The sequence below is a fragment of the Sapajus apella genome, unplaced genomic scaffold (assembly GCF_009761245.1).
Source record: "Sapajus apella isolate SASKATOON/1434 unplaced genomic scaffold, GSC_monkey_1.0 scaffold73, whole genome shotgun sequence".
In the NCBI taxonomy this organism is placed as follows: domain Eukaryota; kingdom Metazoa; phylum Chordata; class Mammalia; order Primates; family Cebidae; genus Sapajus; species Sapajus apella.
The window spans coordinates 1,066,397-1,085,116 of record NW_022437013.1 but is presented as its reverse complement, the minus strand read 5'-3'; the positions used below and the strand labels follow the sequence as shown (position 1 = coordinate 1,085,116).

The window sequence follows — 18,720 nt, the reverse complement described above, 5'->3', positions numbered from 1 at the left end:
TCCTCATCTCTCCTAATACATCAACAGTTACACCATAACTCCTATATAAGCCTTCAAAGCATAAGCTCAAAGGCATTTTTTTTTATGGGAACAAGGAAGACTTCCTGCCCACCTTACCCCCTAACACAAGGTGAGCATTCTGTTATATACCCTAATAGATAATACCACGTACCTTCCATCATAGCACTTATTACAGTTGAGATATATACATATATATGTCTATTTTTTTCCGAGTTGGAGTCTCGCACTGTCACCTGGGCTGGAGTGCAGTGGCGTGATCTCGGCTCACTGCAGCCTCCACTTCCTGGGTTCAAGCGATTCTCCTGCCCCAGCTTCCTGAGTAGCCGGGATTGCAAGCACCTGCCACCATGCCTGGCTAATTTTTTTGTATTTTTAGTAGAGACAGTTTTCACCGTGTTGGCCAGGCTGATCTTGAACTCCTGACCTCATGATCCACCCACCTCGGCCTCCAAAGTTCTGGGATTACAGGTGTGAACCACCGCGCCCGGCCTACAATTGATAATTATACATTTATTTTTGTGATTCCTATCTCCTCCGTTAGATGTTAACTCCATGAGATCAGGGACAATATTTGCTTTTGCTCAATATTGTATTCTTAGCATCTAACACACTACCAAGGATATACCAATGATTTAATAAATATTTGTTGACTGGATAACTGAATAAACAAATAGGCATTAATTATGAAAAAGTCATTTTTGTAATTTTTGGTGATGGTTGGACTGTGGCTGTTCAATTGCAGAGGATATTTTTCTACCTTCCCCCCAGTGGCAGCAGTAAATATTGCAGCTTGGTGAAAAACGAGAAGTCTCAGTGACTAAGACCTCAACAAAGGGTTGCAGATGTGAGCTATCAACTCATAACTGACAGCAGTAAAAGTACTGCTATGATTTTAAATGTAATATTAGCAATACAAGCAGATGAAACTTATAAATGCCTAACACCACATTTGCATTATTGAGCAGTCCAGAAAAAAATTTTGAATGAGTTTCTCTTGCCCCGTTTCATGCAGCAAGAGGTTCATGTTCACATTTTGCAATATCAGATAATCAAATCATATTACTGCTATGCTTTATTAAATGAGCAAACTCAAATGTTTGTCAAACGAGTTATAGCATAATTTTTAAAGTTTTAAGATTATTGCTAATAGGGCTTACATTTCACACTATATGTATGTGTGTGTATATGTGTATATATATATATATATATATATATATATGCCTAAATGTAATATAGTATGAATATATTGCCTGAATATATGACTATATGGAATATATATGGAATATATATATTGAATATATGTGAATATAATTAAAATATGGTGTTAGTAAATGAATACCTTGTTCAGTGATATAATTCTTAGTTTATATATTCTCCCTGCTAAGCTTTCCTATTTCTGCTTTAATATTACATTATACTTTATATGTATTACACGGAATTGCACTTGGCTATTTTGCAATGACCCAAGTTTGCCTTAAATTCCACATATCTACCATAACTCATACATTTTATTATCCTGGTCATGTTTCCATTTTTTCATCTGCTAAAAGATTGACGATTTTAAGACAGCATAATGAGTGCTAGACTAGTACAGCCGGTCTGGGGAGGAATCTGAGTTGTGGATTTTTTTTTTTTTTTTTTTTTTTTTTTGTCGGAGGAGTCTTGCTCTGTCGCCCAGGCTGGAGTGCAGTGGCACGATCTTGGCCTCATTGCAACCTCTGCCTCCCAGGCTCAGGGGATTCTCCTGCCTCAACCTCCCAAGTTGCTGGGACTATAGGCATGAGCCACCATGCCCAACTAATTTTTGTATTTTTAGTAGAGACAAGTTTTCACCATGTTGGCTAGGCTCTTCTCAAACTCCTGACCTCAAGTGATCCACTCGTCTCGGCTTCCCAAAGTGCTGGAACTACAGGCATGAGCCATGGCGTCCAGCCTGAGATTCTGCATTTTTAACAAGCTCCCAGATGTCCATGCACTACACTTGGAGTCACAAAGTAATGAATCAGGGGATGACAAACTTTTGGAAAGAGGTAGCTAGTAAATATTTTGGATATAGGAACCATGTGGGTTCTATTGTAACCACTCAGTTCTGCCATTGTAGCTTGAAGTCAGCCACAGACAACATGTGAGTGAATGAGCAGGGCTGGGTTCCAATGAAATTTTATGAACACTGAAATTTGAATTTCCTACAATTTTCCTGTATCATGATATATTATTTATCTTTTGACATTTTTCTCAACTGTATAAAAACATATACATCATTCTTAGCTTGTAGGCCATACAAAAACAGTCTGTTGTTTGCCATCCACCCTGCTATGACATAAGATGCCAATGGATAACTGTTGCAGAGGCTGGAGGGGAAGTAGAGTGTGACAGAATAGGCTTTGAAGAAAGGACTACAGTTGAGCTAGGATGTGAAGAAGGAAGGCTTTTTATGGACAGAGAAGTAGGAGAAAGTGTAAGACAAAAATATAAGCCAGCAACAGCATTAGTGTGTTCTTTGAACTGAAGGCATTGGATTGTGGCCAGCAAAGAACAAGTCCTTCTAAGTTGAGAAGGCTCAATGCATTTCTAAATGGTTTTAAACGTTAATGAGTAGTGGTGTCTGGTGAGCATGCAGAATGAGCAGTGAGGAATGCTCTTACCTTCCACATTTTGGAACTTCAAGTCAAGAGAGGACTGGACTACTAGGAGGAAGAAAGAATAGAAATGACTGAGGAAACCAGGAAAAACTGCACTTAAAAGGTCAAGACACTTTGAAAGTGACTGCAAAATGCTCTCAAATGAAAGCTTTGTGAAGCATTTATATAAATGATCAGGGCTTGCAAATTCATTGATGAAATGGGAAATATGTGTCATATAGTCAGGCAGAGCAAGCCTATCAAGCCATTTTTCCATTGCTACAGAGCACACAGCAGATTAAAAAGAGAAACTAAGAACCGAGGATTGAAGATTTGAAAAATGGTCTCCCCAGATGCCTCAGTGTCTTTCTGACATTGCTGATAAGTTACAGAGTAGGCATACATGCTGAGAGGTAAAATAAGCTTATGGGTTTTATAAAAGATGTTTCTCTTAGTTCTCTGGAGGTGGCAGTGAAGTTAGATAATGAAATATTACAAAAAATCACCAGAGCCAGAAATTATGAAAAATGGTGTATCAAGCATAAAATTAACAAAATCCAGTGCTTTTGGAACTCGCTTCTTCCAATTATTTTTCTATTTCCCATCTCGTTCTCACCCATTTCCCCACAGGATACTGTTCAGTTGTTTTGGAGGTGTTTCATTGGAATACTGGGATTAAGATTTGCTAAGAGCCTACTATAAAAAAGCATGATTTAAAAAATCTCATAATCCAATAAATGCTGATTTTTACCACCATTTAACAGATGAGGAAAGACAGGCTTGGAAGCCTATTTTACTTATCCAGATCCTCTTCAAAACAGCCAATACATCTGCCAGTAGATATGACTTACTTATAACCCCAAGTAAAAATGGGCAGCAGAGCAAAGGGAGAATTTCGGCTTTTCCACAATAAGGGAATGCTAATTAATCTTTCATATGTACAGAAAAGATTTGTCTCTGGCTTTGTTCAAATCAGAAACAATTACCTGCAAGTTTTGGTCACAGCATTCTAGATAATTTTTAAATACTGGCTAACCATGAGAGGAAAGGCAGTAAGGTTTTATTAATGTAAGTTAGAAAGGATAGCAAATATAGACATAGTAAACTTACTAGTTTTTTTGGATATTCAAAGGACCTGTGATCAGATTTCCCACCAAACAAGAGACATATTAAATATAGTTATAAATTATCATGTATTGAGCATGTCCTCCATGCCAGGCACTATTGGAAAGTGCACAAACTATTTCCTTTAATTTTCACAACATTCCAGTGACTGTGGTTATTATTACCTATACTTAACACATGAGGCCTAGAGGCTTAAGTGAGTTATCTATGGTCCCCTGAGTCCTATAGGTTTGCTATTGTGTCAATCTTATAGTATTAAGTGCCTAACACATACCCCTTCACCTTCCACCGTGAGTACATGAGTGGAAGCAGCCTGAGGCCCTCACCAGATACAGATGCTGGCACCACACTTCTTATACAGCCTGCAGAACTGTCAGCCAAATAAACCTCTTTTTAAAATAAATCACTGAGCCTTAGATATTCATTTATAACAACACAAATGGATTGAGATAGAAAGTGAGAAGTGGCTTTCGAGCTCAACATTGAAGACAGAATAGAATTTAGAATTTGGAGTGGGAAAGAGAAAGAGTATCTCAAAGTGTGTGTTGGAGTAGGAGAGCTTCGTGAAAAGCTTGGAAACCAATGAGTGTTGAATGAGGCAGGGCTGATGGTCTGCGGCCTTATTGGGTTATACTCAGTAAAAGGAGATCAGCTGGAATAGGTAAGGTGAGAGCAACATTCAGCAGCTCTATCTTCATTAAATGTTATTATATCATGCACCAGAGAACATAAAGTTCTAAGTTCACTTTGGGGGAATGTTATATAAATCCAAGATCATTATTTTTGATTCTTCATATTAATAGGCAACGCATTAAGTGTGCGTTCAAACCAAAAATGAGATAACCTAGGAGATGGTAAGAGGCAGATGATGATTTGGTGGTTTTGATATTTACAGTAGCTCTTCCAAAGAGAAACTTCTATTAAGTGCTTAGAAATACGGGACTGGTCAGCCTAGGCAACATTGCAAAACTCCATCTCTGCAAAAAAATTAAAAAATAAAAAATTAGCCAGACATGGTGGCACATGTCTATAGTACCAACTACTCAGGTGGCTGCAGTGGGAGGATTGCTTGAACCCAGGAGGTTGAGGCTGCAGTGAGTTGTGACTGGACCACTGTACTCTATCCTGGGCAGCAGAGTGAGACTCTATCATGCACACAAAGAAAAGAAAGAATGACAGAGAAATATGGGACTGGAACTCTCATCTTTGTCTCATCGTTTTGATGCTATGGTATTGCGCTAATTACTACACCTATAACAAACATCTCCTGCCACCAGGTGGCTACAGAGTTATGCCATGTTTTCAGGAGCTTAGGATTCCAGTGTGGTGAAAGCTTTTCCAAGTCACAACTCTTAAAACTGACAATGGGGAGAAATACCAAATATAGGTGATGGGGATGGAGGCAGCAAACCATATTGCCATGTATGTACCTATGCAACAATCCTGCATGTTTTTCACATGTACTCCAGAACCTAAAGTGCAATAATATATACACACACACAAACACACCCACACCCACACATATGTGTGTGTGTATATATATACACCTGACAATCTATTTAATGTTCTACCTACTATCTAGACAACATTTTAAGAAAAGTTGACTTGAGTTCATCTCTTCTCAATGTTCATAGGTTTAGGGAATTGATTTATATTCCCAAAGGGGGCTCTAAAGCAAATAAAATTCATATGATTTGTATCCAGTTTCTACCGAATTCATTGAATTCTGTAATTTAAAAATAATTTTTATTCATGTTTCATAATTCACTGATTTAAATTCCTTATGACAGAGTTATAGTTGTGAGAAGAGATGTTCACTTGATTAGAGGAAGAGAAGGATAGCAAGGCTCTTTAAAGCCTTCGGTGGAAAGTCAGAGGCAATTTGAGTACCAGTAGTTGGCAGAGTACCGATCCAGTGTCTCTGACTTCATTAAACATTATGATATCATGGCCTAGAGAACATAAAGTTCTAAGTTTAATTTTTGGGAAAATTACATAAATCCAAGATTAAGATTTTTGACTCTTCATATTAATAGGTAATGCTTTAAGTGTGCATTAGAACCCAAAAGGATGTAACCTAGTTTTAAAAAGGCAAAACACTGCAATGAACATGTCAAAATACACCTGTCACAAGGAAAGGATGTTACTCATTGCCCTAAATTATTTATAAGTTTTCACATAATTAGCTGTAAACATCTGACTGATAGAAGAGTCCAGAATGAATAGTTGATGTTGACAAATGAATTTCATCTTTTTTCCCTTCTTCTGCTTGTGCTATGAAGGTTATAATAAAGAATGAGTGGACTAAGATATCTGGAAAATGTATTCTTAAATATTAGATTAACTAAGGTAATTATGGAGAACTATTATGTGATAAGCAATATGCCAGGAATTACTGGGGTTGCAGAAAAGCATTGGCCAAGATCTGTGATCTTCATTTTAAATCTTATTGGTGAGATAAGATTAATTAACATAAGATAAAGAAAAAAAATAGTGTGCTCTAAGAAATAAGGTTTATACATATACAAAGTGGTGAGGAATTAATGATGCTTGCATTTCAACAGAAGATCCTTAAGGAAGTGCACTTATCAACTGGGATGACTTGTATAACCATTTTCCATCATTATCTTTTTCATCTCATTGCATAGTCTTCTTTTTATGCCCCATGCAGGCCCTTGTACATGGTAGGTGCTCCATAAATATTTGCTGTTTGATCAAGTAATTTTTTGGCAAGGATATAGTAAAAGCAACCAAAAAACAGACATGTTGGTTTTCTGTCGAATAGTTATCTTGAGAAAAAAAAATCTGTGTTGATCATAATAGAGTAACTTATCATTAGATCACAGATTTGGAAAGTAAAGCTTATAAATCTGCTTTCTAAAGAGTGCAGTGCCCACTAGCTCACCCTCACAGCCTTTAAGAATGAAGGTCAAAACTGGAATGCCTAGTGAATCCTGAAAACAATTTTAGTTCACTAGTCTGAGTCAATTAGACATGAGCTATAATATGAAGATTTTACGTGGCTAGTAAACTTTTCAGCGGAAATATTTCTCTAACGTTTGGTATACCTAAAATTTGATGTAAGTGTTTAAATAATGTGAATTTACTCTCTTTTTTAAAAGCAGTATTCAAACTATTTATTTTATGTCTAACAAAGGCAGGAGTCTTTTATGTTTATCTATCTATCTATGTATCTGTATATATATATATATATTTAATTGACATGGAATCTTGCTCTGTCACCCAGGCTGGAGTGCAGTGGTACGATCTTGGCTCACTGCAACCTCTGCTGCCCTGGTTCAAGTGATTCTCATGCCTCAGACTCCTGAGTAGCTGGGACTACAGGCATGTGCCACCACGTCAGGCTATTTTTTTTTTTTTAAATTTTTAGTAGAGACAGGGCTTTTCCATGTTGTCCAGGCTGATCTCTAACTCCTGACCTCAGGTGATCTGCCCACCTGAGCCTCCTAAAGTGCTGGGATTAGAGGCGTGAGCCACTGTGCCTGGCTGATAGCCTTATATTAAGGAACTGTTGTTTGTTTAGACATGCTCCTCTTAAATTTCAGTCCTCCAAATAAACGAAAAAAAGTTTAACAGTATTTGTTGCAAGTAGTAGTTGGCAAGTACATAATTTTATTGAGATAAGGTTAGGCATAATTAGAACAGTAGCACATCACCAAAGGTAGGGATGGAATAACAGCCACCAATAGAGTAAAAATTTTGGCTGAGTTTCTTGTAGGTGAATTATGTCTACTACAAAGTTGCATTTTGATGTGTATGCACATCGAGAGCAATGTAAAAATTTAGGATTAAGGCTATTGGTCATACTTACATATAAAACAATTATTTTGGGTAATACAACTGCTTTTCAAAATTGTAGAATAATGAACATTTATTTTTCAGAATGTTGAATTAGATGTAACCACAACTTCATAAGTGAATTGTCCAATGTAAACTATTAAAACCCACAATTAATAAACAATTAGTCACATGTTATTTCTCATCTTTTTATATTTAAATCTGTGAAATAATCTGCATATTTAAGAGAGTATCTATACTCTGGTTACCCAACAGTTTGGAAATGAGCCTCCATTGGAAAAAGAGGAACATGGGCTAATTCATATCTTTCCCCTCAATTTTCTATTATTCTAGAATTTTAGGCAAGAAAATATGTCCTTTTATGAGTCACAGAAAAGCCTGTACACGTTAATATCTGGAGTATAGTTTTTCCCCTACTCCTAAAGTGGGTAATGCTTACTTTTAAATTGTTTTCTTCGTCTTCATTTTTCAAAATCCATTAGCCAATAAGGGACTAGGATATCATTTGTAGTTCTCATTTTGCAGAGACGTTGCTGGTATTTGATTCCATTCTACTTTGAAAGTCTGAGAAAAATTCCAAACCTCAACTTTGGAGATGAAACTTCCTCATACAGGGAGGGCAGTCAAGAAAGTAATGGAATATTTTATACCTATTGTATTGACAAAATTTTAAAAATTTGAAAGAACCAAGCATTTGTGGGAACATGAACCAACTGGATCTCTTCCACATTGCTAGCAGAAATACAAATTTGTAAAATTACCTGGAAAAAGTTGCATTATCTCTTAAAATTGAATATTCACAATATGTATACGATGTTTTGGTTTAATATTTAATTAATTAATTATATCAATAGAGCCACGAGTGGAGATGACAATGGTGATTCATACACCAAGGGTTATAATTAATCCAGTTTTGTGCACTAGAGGCCAGACTATTTCTAGATTTCAAGGATGGCTGAGCACCTAAACAGCATCATTTGGTAAGGCAGCATATCAGTTTAGAAAAAAAGTAAAGGGGGTATAGAGAAAGGCACTTGTTTTGGTGGGAACACTATTAATTTAGAGTATGCTTGGTTCGTAAAATTTTATCGATGAATGTTTGCTGACTTAATGAAGCAAAAAGTGAAGAAAAAGGTAATGATTATTTGCCAATGTTTGCTCGAGGTGGCAGATTTTCAGTCATAATCAAGAGAAAAAATAATAGGCGCATCAAATTGATAGTTTTCTGTTGTTTTTACATTTGGGAGAATGTAAGTTCCTTCCAGAGGCACAGGAAAGATGTGTCATTGTCATTCAAAAATTCAAGGATAGTGATCTACAAATTTTTTGTCAGGAAATATTAGTCAATTTTAAATAGTCATTCAACATATATGCCAATGTAAAATAATTGGATCTAAAGTAACTTTTCTTTTGTAAGGGGAAATTATAAGAAGAATAGAAAATTGTAGAATTATTAACTGAAAAATTTTCTAAATTTTTTTTACCAGATCCCCACAAATGATAATTTGAAAAAAAATATGAATAGGTATTGGTGAGTATGGAGATGTTTAGTTATGACAATAGCTATTGATTATTAAATATTTAACAACTAATGTCAGGCTGTGTACTAGACTACTAGACTCTTTGCAATTCTCACAGCAGCCAGTGAAGCAGTTATTACTAATTCCATTTAATATATGTGAAAACAGAGGCTACAGGAGCTTGAGTGAGTTTACCAAAGTCCCACAGCTAGTCAGTGACAGTACTGGGATTCTGAACCCAGGTCTGCCTGATTCTAAACTCACATTTTCTTCACTGAAAGTTGACCTATGTTGGCAGTCGTCATGTTGAGTGAATGAAGCAATGAGTTCTGAGATGTCTCTGGTCATCTACCCACTCCCTCCCTTAAGCTTCTTCTTCTACATAGAGCATGGGGCTCCAACCCCAGCTCTGCTGTCTACAGCACTGCCAAGTGACCCATTGGGCTCCACCTTGACCAACTGGGCATCAAGCGGTGCAAAAGCAAATCCCTCTCAAGCTGGGAGCGTCACACCGTGGACTACTCCTGCATGCAGCTGGGTACATATCTCCTGGGTTCCATGACCTGCCTAAAAAAAAGTGAGAGAGTGGAGAGACAGATCCAGGCAGCTCAGTAACTGCTATTACCAGAAAAATGTGACTATGTCCATAACAGGTTAATAGAAGATATTCAGTAAATATTATCCTCGCTATTACATTATTATCATCATTACTAGCTGTGAAGCTTTTAGAAATTTACATTAACCCCTCCTAGACTCAGTGCCCTAGTCCATAAAATAAGGTTGAGACTACTGGAATGATCTAAGATTGTCATGATGATTACATGACAATCTAAATCCATTTAAATTTCTGGGCAATTTGCTCATTAAGTGTTAGTAAGACAGAGAGATAAGTGGTTTTCTCCTTTTAATGTGATGAAAATGAGATTATAATTATCTTGCAGATGACGGCACCCATGTATTTGCCCCACATGTCTACTAGCTTCCTGACAAGCTAGGCTTCCCCAGCCTCTTCATTCTCCGTATATAAGCAATCAGCTTAGACCTAGTGCTGAGATAGAATCCCCTTTCCTGTTCTTTCTTACAAGTTAGAACTATATTCAAGACTCATTCCTGGCCCCCTTTTTTTTCCATCATGATACCTTCAAATACTCAAGTCCTCACTAATCTCTCTCACCACATAATTTGACAATGATCAATTTCTCATTTATTCTGTTCATTCACCTTGTTAGCTGATTAGCTAATTGGTAAACTTCAAAAGCAGGGTCTATCTTCTCATAAATCTTAGTACTTACTGCAGCACCTATCCCAGTGCCTTTCATAAGGTAGAGGCCAAATAAATAACTGTTGCTGGATAAATTAATGTAAGTTATCAATGAAGTCAGCCATCAATTTTTGTAACCAAAACTGGAGGAAAGCTTTAGAAGATTGAATGTCATAGTTTTAGTACCATATAAAACAAGGCACTGTTTTACGTGATAAAATACAGACTGAAACTCATTAAAAATGTAGAAAAGATTAGTTTGTGACAGATGAATCCATGACAAGTTACGTGAAAAATAATTAATTTGAAAGAAGACCTCACCTCATACTATTCTTGTGTTAAAATTATGGATGGTAAACTTGCCTTCCTAGGAAATATATTTAGGGGATCCTCTAACAGAAAAGACATGAATCTCATTAACCCAAGGTCATATTTATGTTCTGATCATTAGGTCAAGATAGCAAAAGAATGTACACAATTTGCATTTCATTTACAATCTTACTATTTTCCGACAATTGAGACAAAAATGTATCAATTAAAAAACATATAACTTAATAAATACTTAGTGATTGATATGTAAAACCCAGTAAAAAAAATGACACACCTTTCCTGAGATTTGGCAAGGATAAATATAAAGACTTCTCCTTACCATATTTCAGTATATATTTTAAAAATTATAATTCTTTCCACTATAATCTTTATCAATGCTATTGAACCAAGAATAAAAGGAATATGAACATCAAGAATGTGGGTGATATGGAATGGGAGTAGAAGATTGGCCCATGCCTTTATATAAACCTCCTTGCCTTGATGTTTCAGAGACTGGCCTCCTTTTGAAATAAAAATAAATACCTTCTTTCATAGAAACATGTCAACGTAGAGTGTTCACGTGATCTAATAACCTTGCAAATCAATGTCTATAATGATAGAGAGTTTTATTATTTTCTCTTTATTATTTTAATACAGAATGAGTTCTATTTTAATATACCTTCATCCCTTACCCATACACACAAATATCCCAATGATAACAAGATGTGAGAAGGAAGTCTTTTAAATAGATTTTTAAAACTTAATTTCTTAAACTATTATAGTTTTGGAGCTCATCTTAGAGGTCCATGTGGGTAGGTGAGAATCTGTCAGCATAATGTCTTTTTCTCAGAATTTTTTCTAAAGGAAGCATGCTATTTTGTTTCCCTTGTTATTATTTTCACTTCTTTCTCCTGCTAGTGTACTTTAATTTTATTTGGAACTTTGAGGATGGAAAAGTATGATTATTTAGATTTTCTAGTAATATAAAACACTTTTTGTGAGAAAGACTATGAATTCTCTTTGACATTAACATCTGCCTGTAATTGAATGGAGTATTATTTAGGATATAATGTAGTATTCAACAGGAAAAGCAATTTGTCTAAAAAAACGCTTCTTTCCTTGTTGAGTTTACCCTCTTGCCAGCTTGATATATCTTCACTGCCTATTTGTTCTTTGTTACTGTCAAGATAGCAAATTTCTATCTGGAGCAGATGGTGTAACTGCTATTGTTCAAATGCTTCGAATTCATTCTGCTGCAGGGTATTTTTATCATTAAACCTCTAATTAGCAGTATTAATAAATTGAATCTATGGTCTATTCTGTCTGGGGTGTCTGAACATTTGTTAAATATCTGAACATAAAAATACATATTATTTTGATATCATGAAAATTGTATCAAAACTAATTTGATTATTTCTTAACAGAATCAATGTAAAGATATATTTTATTAAGTTAATATATTCAAAGGCCTCATTCTTTCCATATATATGTATATATATATGTGTGTGTGGGTGTGTGTGTATGTATTCCAAGCAGATAAAACTATTGTTTTAAACACCTAGTGATCTTCCATTTTGGAAAGGTAATAAAAAAGTATGTTAAATATACATGTATGTGTATATATATATATATATATACACACACACACATATATACATATATAAAGAGAGAGAGAGTATGATGGTAGGTAAATGCTGTACAATTGTAGCAGTTAGTCAGTAGTTCTATAAATTTATTAGTTGATTAATTGTGTATGAACCTGTCATAGAAGGTACTTGTTGCCCTTACTAATTCCTCCATTACTTATCTCAATAGAAATAAAAAAATCTTGATGTGTGTCTTCATACTTTTGAATAGGATGTTTAAATTTAATTCTATTTATAAATTACAAATGTGGGGCTTTTTATCTACAGGTTCTAACAACACGCCTCCTTCACTCCATGTAGGAAGCCATCATACTTCATATTTTACCATCAGGAAGGAATTAGAGGCAAGGCTAATATTTTTGCTCTCCATCATGTTTTCAATATTAAAATGATTAAAACTGGACCAACAACCATTTTTCATTTAACTTTATCATTACAGCTTTAAAAAGGAAGGCAATAAATGAATATTTGCAGAAATATTAATAACTTTTAAACAAATTACACTCACATATAAGAATTCAGTAAATAGAATTCTGCAACTTATTATGATTTTTCAGTGATTACTACTTTAGAAATAATTTCATTCAATGTAGTCTGTATATTGTGGCCAGGTGTGGTGGCTCACACCTGTAATCCTAGCACTTCAGGAGGCTAAGGTGGATGGATCACTTGAGCTAGGGAGTTTGAGACCAGCCTGGGCAATATGGCAAAACCTTGTCTCTACCAAAAATACAAAAAAATTAGAAGGGAGCGGTGGCACTTGCCTGTGGGCCCCACTACTAGGGAGGCTGGGATGGGAGGATCCCTTGGGCCCGAGGAGATAGAGACTGCAGTGTCTATAATGAAGAAATAATTTCATTCAGTGTAATCTGTAAATTGTAAACAGTATCCAATAGTTGGACAATTTTACAATCAGCAATGATTGATTCTAATTTAACAAATGTTGAATAAGTCAACAAAGATTAGGGTGACTATACATTCTACTTTTCCTAGGACAGTCACAGTTTATGCTTATTGCACATGTATTAATTATAATCTCTAACCCTCAAAAGTGGCCAATCTAGATGTTAAATTATATAGTCATTCTTATGCACTCAGGTTATGCACTGAGTGTTACATGCTTATATATATATAACTATAAACAAATGCTGCTTACCTGAAGAAGCATACAAAACTTATTAATGACACAAGATATATACATAAAATTCTTAAGTGTGTTTTTTTTATTAAAAGATTCAATTTTTAGTATAGCCAGTAAGCACTGTGAAAATTCAGTGAAGTGGTATAACGTTATGGATTTGAGTGGTTAAGGCTAATTTAATGGAGTTGCTGTACTAAAGGACATTGTGGGCATGAGGTCACATAGTTACAGGGATGAAGATGAATATGGTTTATAGCTGATCAATCAACAGTGGAAATGACTTAATATAAAGAAGAGCATGTTAATAAGAATAATAGGTAAGGACTCAAAAATTCTGGTCTCTTGTTCTTCTCTTCCACTGGCTAACTTTATATCATTGAGTGAATTACTTCTTCCTTTTGACTTTAGTTTTCTGATTTGTAAAATGAGGGATTGAATTGGATTCAGCCATTCATCAGTGTTTTTATGGTGAGATTACTGTTTGCAAGGCACTCCACTAAAGACTATGTAAATGATCTTTCTTCAAGTTCCTTTCCTGCTTTAATTTTTATGGTAGTTACTTTTGTCACCATTATCTCCAATGATATAGTTGTGGCCAGTTTGGAATCTTGTGCTTCTCTGTCAATGAAGAACATTTCTTGTAGGTACATGATTTTAAGCCAACAAATATTTGCTGCGTTAAATTGAATTGAAATTTTTTATTGCAAGTACCCTTTGTTTCCTAATTGGATTAGAACCATATTTTCATTCTCTGTGACAGTGGTAGGGGACTCTGCCAGAAGAAGTTGGCTTTGTGTATTTTCAGATGGTGAAAATAGCTGTTATGTTAACAGGTAACTGAGGCTGCAGCCAACTTTTGCCCTTCTCACAAATGAAACCAGTTTCACATTTGCTCTACCTCCCCAAACTAAAGAATCTTGCTGTTATTCGAGTGCTAATTACCTAACAGGAAAGATCAGGCTCTCTGGAGTAGAGTTACTGGCACTGAGCAGCAGGGCCCTCTAGCAACTCAATGAAGCTGAAATGTCTTCTGTGAATCCAGCTGATTCAAGACTGCAGGCCCACTTCACAGTGCAGGCTTTCCTATTTTGGAGGGAGTTGAAAAAATGACCCTAAAACATTATTATGGATCATAAATCACTTTTGGTAATACACACTGTTGCTTCCCTCCACTAACTGGATAAGTTGAGGATAGACCTAGCCTAAAAGGAATCTGATGAGCAAAAGAAAATTATTTTTACTTGTCAAATAAATATTCATTTTGTCCTTGAAAATTGTGGCATGATGAAAGTGTTATATGCTTAGCGACAATTAAATCTGGAGCATTCTTAATATATAGTAGGTCAACATACAAGATCAAATGCAGACCATGTTTAAGTTGATACTTAATTCTTTTATCTTTGTCACCTGTCAGAAATCAGAGACAGATCTTGTGTGTGTGTGTGCCTGCCAGGACATAGTTAAATCCAGGTGGAGTCTAACTCTGACTACCTCTGACTAATGCATGCTTTTCACATTGATACTGGTGGTCATGAAGCTAGCAGTAGGGAATTAAATGGAGAGAATTCAAGACTTTATCAAGACAGCTTGAATGAAAGCTAGAAGTAAGAAAAAATAGGAGTTATAATAAATGTTTGAGCATAAATGAGCTACAAGGAAAGCAAATAATTGTGAGGGTATTTATTTTCTCTAGGTTGCACTTTTCACACGGAACACCTTGTAAACCTTGCTACCAGGGATTTCCTCTCACTTTTGGTGTGGTTTGGCATTGGCAGGGAGACTGAAGTTTTTTTCTGGAATGTATTCTTAGCACCTTTTACTAATTTTTCAAAAATAAGTGAATTTTAAGTGTTAAGAAATTTCTACTAGCTTTCCACATTGCTTTCCACCCACTAATATTTTTTAACTTTCAGTGTTTTGTTTTGTTTTGTTTTTCAGAAATACATAGTCCTGTTGGTTTAAATCTGTAAATATACCAAGGCAACTATTAAAAGTGTTAAATCCAAGATATGAACAACTGAAAACTAACTGATAGGAGCTATAAATAGTGTTGTAAGCAAATGATTGGGAATCTGTCTTTTCAGGCACACTGCATGAGAAATACAAATCAGTCTTTGTTTCATTCTGCCAGTAATATTAGCATATTCTACGCCCTCAATCTATAAAGCACTTAAAATGTTGAAAACTTTTGACTAAACAGGGAGAAGTAGGAAGAGGAAAAGCAAAAAGCATATGTAATTGCTTGACAATGTGCTGAAATATTAAACTGCAGACATCTCTAAATGTATGTGTAAAATAAAGACCGATTTTGAAAGTAGATTATTTATTTTTAAAATGTGCTTGATTATTTCAGGGCCTAGAAGCAAACACGACTTAAACCTCTACTCATTGTGTACGTGTGTCTGTATGTGTTTGTATTTAATTACTATTGTGGCAAAATAAGAGCATGATCCAAATTCTGTGCCTCATCCCAGAACTTTTAGAGATTGTTGACACCTTACAGAGCCATGGTAAAGGGTCAGGTACAGGAAGGAAAATTAAAATGCAAACTCACACTGACATGCAGAGTGAGTAACCAGTCTTAGAAAACCTGAAAAGCCTTGACATTGAGCAAGGCAAACTGGGTTTTAAACAGGCAATGGGAAGGCTTCAGTTTTTGCAATTGAAAAAAAAAAATTGGCTAAAAGAGAGTGTGTGTAAAAACTAAAAGAAAGGAAGCTAAATTGAGACCTACAGGATGGTGGGTATCTCTTTTTTTTTCCTGATGAACTATGAAACTTTTCTGGGACAGAAAGAATAAGAAGATAGATCTGCACCCATTGTGATTCAGGGTAACTGACTGGGCTCTGTAACAGAGCTATAGGTAACTTTGTTTAATGTAGAAAGAAATGATCCAGGTTAAACATCATGCTTCACGGATTTTTCCAAACAAACCTACTTAAAGAATTTGAGAAACAGGGAATTTCCTCTCAGATAAGCTAGTAAAAACCTACTCATGCCCCAATGTAGTAAAAACAAATTGAGAGCAAGCAACAAAGTAACTTGAGAGTTCAATGTAATGTAGAAATTGGTAATTTTTAAAAAAGTGTATCAGTTTTAATACCTTCAAATAGGAATTTAACATCTGTCCCTGTCCATCTTTGAAATGCAGAGGCCTGAGATGTTACAGAACCAAAATCTTTAGGTTAGTAAGCATATAGATCAAATGTGTTGTAAATGGAATCCTCGTACAACTTTAAAACTTCTTAAAGTGAACATTTGTAATATGTTTTTGACCATTATGAAATACTTTGTCAACTGTTTTGGTAATATTCTGCAAGAAGAAGGAATAACCTAAATGATCTCTAATATTTCTGGTTTTGCCTTTGCTTGAGCAGTTTCATAAATGAATATTTTACTTGGCACATTTTTTGTTATTAAAAGAAAAATAATGGCTTCACTTGTTACATAAAGTTGTCCTATAAATATTTTGATCAAATTTTTAAATTCTCTGTGTGACAAAACAGTGTGAAATAAATATTTCAAATGCCATTTATTGATGAGTAAATTGAAAATATTGCTAAATTCCTTTTACAAATTCTTAGAAGAATTTGGCTTTTAAAGGAAAACATCATGATCAGTGTATAGACATGCTTATTGGGAGACTCTTGGCCTTTATCAGAAAATTGTACTCTGCCATAGTATAAAGAATCCTGGTGTGTTCGGGTAATATTTTCAATCTAAAACCTAGGAGGCAGGTGCTCACATGTCCTCTTCCGTGATTGGAAAATACAGGGAGGAGGCGATAGTGGCAACTGTTACCATGATTGATTTCATTGGGATAGAAGATGGACCAGCTGGCTGTAATCAATGCATTGAGGACTCTCTCAAATCAGCAGAGCTGTTAAATTTTAAACTCCTCAAGGTAGAACACAGTGGTAATGTTTTGAAATTTAAATATTTGGAAATGCAAGCTACTTTTCTTAGGCCATTTCTTCCAAAGAACACAACATTAATGTTTAAGCCATGTGCTGTTCACAGATTATAGTGTTGCAGTGATAAAATGTATACTCCATTGGCAAAAATACTGGTAAAGGGACTGAGATTCTTGATTTTTAACTTTGTATTTAACCTTGTATAATTCTACCTGGAAAGTGTTCGTAAAAGTATAAATAGATGTAGGAAGATTACTATATGATCACTGTATTTTACAATCTTTCTGTCCTTGAGTTTGAAGTATATTGCAGGTTAAGGTTAAGCCAGGAAATAAGATTGCTTTATAGAACTTTATGACTTTCAAAATTTGCATTTGAAGAAACTGTTGTATACATGATAACGAATCCTTGAACCATGAAGAGATTGGGGTATACATGATGATGAATCCTCGAACGGTGAAAAGTAGAATTGGATTTTGTCACTGTCTATATCTCTGCTTAAATGGCTTTTACACTCACTTTAAATGAAAACAATGAAATGCAGATGTCATTAGGAGTGAATACTGATTAGAAATAATCCAGGGAGGCTTCTTATATGACATGGAACACTAGTTAGACTAAAGTACACAGATGGGCCATTAGGAAGTTGAACATTAAAGACTTTGCCAATCACATCTTATCATTTGCCACACTGCAGGCAGAAATTTATCCACCTTTTGATCTTGTAAGACTCAAATCTCATAGTACACAGAAGGTGTGTGTTACAGAGTGTTTTCAAGCTATGCCATGACACAATGAAGCTTAACAGTAAATGTTTAATGGTTGGCTCTTGCGGTATCAAATTGGGCATGTTTTTAACATTACTGACATTCATTTTGAGTTTCTTATTCAATGCAATGGCACAAACATCCTTTGAAGACTTACTAAATAACAGGCACTATGCTAAGCATAATGATGACTAAAGCAGATTCCGTGCATTCAAGTAGCTTACAGTCTTGGGAGTAGAGATTTCCCGACCTCATTTCAAAAGTAAGACACTCTATCTTATGCATTGTGATACAACATCTTCTATTTTATTGTGCTGTCTCTCCTTGTTTCTTTTCTATTATTTTCTTTCTATTCTCTTCTCTCTTTCTCTTTCTTTCTCTCTTTCTTTTCTTTCCATTTTTTTCTTTTCCTTCCTTCCTTCCTTCCTTCCCTCCCTCCCTCCCTCCCTCCTTTCTTTCTTTCTTTCTTTCTTTCTTTCTTTCTTTCTTTCTTTCTTTCTCTCTCTCTTTCTCTCTTTCTTTCTTTCTTTCTTTCTTCCTTTCTTTCTTTCTTTCTTTCTTTCTTTCTTTCTTTCT

The 18,720-nt window shown here is 35.3% G+C and overlaps 1 protein-coding gene and 1 non-coding gene across 3 annotated transcripts in view; both read left to right on the top strand.

Annotated features, from left to right (window-relative positions):
• The window catches only part of HTR2C (5-hydroxytryptamine receptor 2C), a 282,832-nt gene that overhangs the window by 30,265 nt on the left and 233,847 nt on the right, over nt 1-18,720 (top strand). The gene's annotated exons all lie outside the window — the stretch shown is intronic.
• On the top strand, nt 9,526-9,652 carry LOC116531964. Its single transcript, XR_004260660.1, has one exon. It is a non-coding gene; the product is annotated as a small nucleolar RNA SNORA35 (small nucleolar RNA).